This window comes from Arvicola amphibius, chromosome 2 (genome assembly GCF_903992535.2).
Source record: "Arvicola amphibius chromosome 2, mArvAmp1.2, whole genome shotgun sequence".
NCBI lineage: Eukaryota > Metazoa > Chordata > Mammalia > Rodentia > Cricetidae > Arvicola > Arvicola amphibius.
In genome coordinates this window covers 54,444,252-54,446,102 of record NC_052048.2, presented here as the reverse complement: position 1 = coordinate 54,446,102, position 1,851 = coordinate 54,444,252, and the positions used below count along the sequence as shown (strand labels likewise).

Sequence of the window (1,851 nt, the reverse complement as noted above, 5' to 3'; positions counted from 1 at the left end):
TCAAAAGACCCCTGCATTAGTCGGAATTCTGGTCACTGTGACAAAACACCTGGCAGGGGCAAATTCAGAGAGGATGTTATTTTGGCTCACAGTGTCAGAGAAATCAGACTCCTTTGATACCTTGATTATAGGAGCACAGTAAACAGAGCCTCGCAGCAGCCAGAGCATGTGACAGGCTACTTACCTCATGGTGGACAGGAAACAAATTGATCAGAAGGAACCCAGGACTGCACAACTGTCATAGGCATGCCTCCTGAGGCCTACAATGGTTTGAATGCGAAGTGTCTCCTCCTGATCAAGGTTTTTTGTTTTGTTTTGGTTTTTGGTTTCATTTGTTAAGGAAAAGCAATGTTATCAACAAGGAAAACAACAAAAGGAACCTGGGTCAAGAGCTCAGGGTTAGTCCATCTGGACCTTAGGTGTCCTGGTGGTGAGCTTGTCTTTTTCAAGGATAAGGACAATGACGCCTATGCCTGATACAGCATCCCAGTCCATAGCACTCCCATGTCTTGGGAAATGGTTTCAAACGGGTGTTCTGGATCCATGTCGGGCTCCCAGAGAGACTTGCACATCCCATACATTTGTTTGGAGTGGGTACCACTGACTACAAAGTCATCAGTAACCATGGGGCAGCCAGTGAGGTCTAGAGAAGAAATGAAAGGTACAACCCAGCAATGACAGGCTCCGTGTAGTAGGGACCAAACCATTTCTCATGCAAGAGGTTGGCCACCGTGCTCATGAGGGTGAAAGACTGGATCTGCCAACTTTCCTTCAGTGCATACAGGTTCAGTTGGAACTTTAGGTGCTGAGCAACTGTCTGGTCATTGGTGGCCAGCCTGACTATGCCTACGGAGAGTCTGTCACCCATGGGAAAGATCTTCTGGAAGTCTGTGGTTACTACCATCTGGACCTGGATCCCAAAACACCTGTCTACAGCAATGGCCACACAGTTCTTTCCCTTCATGGTTCTGACAGCCCGTCTGTTATAGGACATACTCGACATGATTGCAGTCTAGTAAGACTCTGATCACCACTGTAAACTGGCTCTGGCTTTCTCTCCATGTCTGAATTTTTTAAAATGTGAAATATGAATATATGTATGTTTCTAGACTTATCATCCCTTCACCTATGACTTAATGAGAGCTACAGTTCTGATGCTCTCTGGATCAAGCACACTTGAAGCAGCTGGCATTAGGCTGATCAGCTTTGTCGCGAGGCTGCCCTATGCACAATACACTGTTTAGCAGCTTCCTTGGCCCCTTCACTAGACACCAGTGGCACCTTCCAAGCTGAGAACGTAAGAAACATTTTCTGACATTGCCGAATTTCTCTTGGAAGCCAAAGCAACCCTGCTGAGAACAACTTTCCCAACAAATCAGGTATGTGTCCTTGGGAAATTACTGATCCTGCTTGGCCCTCAGACATTGACTTATAAAGTGGAGAAAATGTTCTTAGCGTGTGTCTAAGGAAAGAAAGTGGAAACCACATTTTTTGGAAGGTCTGAGCTCAGTGCTTCTGTGACCTTAGAATACTCAATGGAACAGTGGCACGGGTGGAGAGCATCCCTGTGAAATGGAGCTACATTAGGTGAGAACTGGATTGCACGCTGTGCTGTGTGTTAGTATCTAGCTGGGTTTGTGAAGTAGGTTCCCAATCAATATTGCCTTAATGATGATGAAATACCGCCCATACTGTTCTTCCCATTGGCGCTACTAAACCTTTGGTACCTAGTGCAGAATAAGTGCTTAATGAATACTTAGCAGTGTTGTCTAATGTTCTGAGGTCACATTAAAGCGAGCTCTTTTGTTAACTCAAATGCATTTAAGCCAACCAACAACTTATCAGTCATTC

The 1,851-nt window shown here is 45.4% G+C and overlaps 1 pseudogene; it reads right to left on the bottom strand.

Annotated features, from left to right (window-relative positions):
* Positions 1 to 399: 399 nt before the first annotated feature.
* On the bottom strand, positions 400 to 1,003 carry LOC119808457 (annotated as a pseudogene).
* Positions 1,004 to 1,851: the final 848 nt, after the last annotated feature.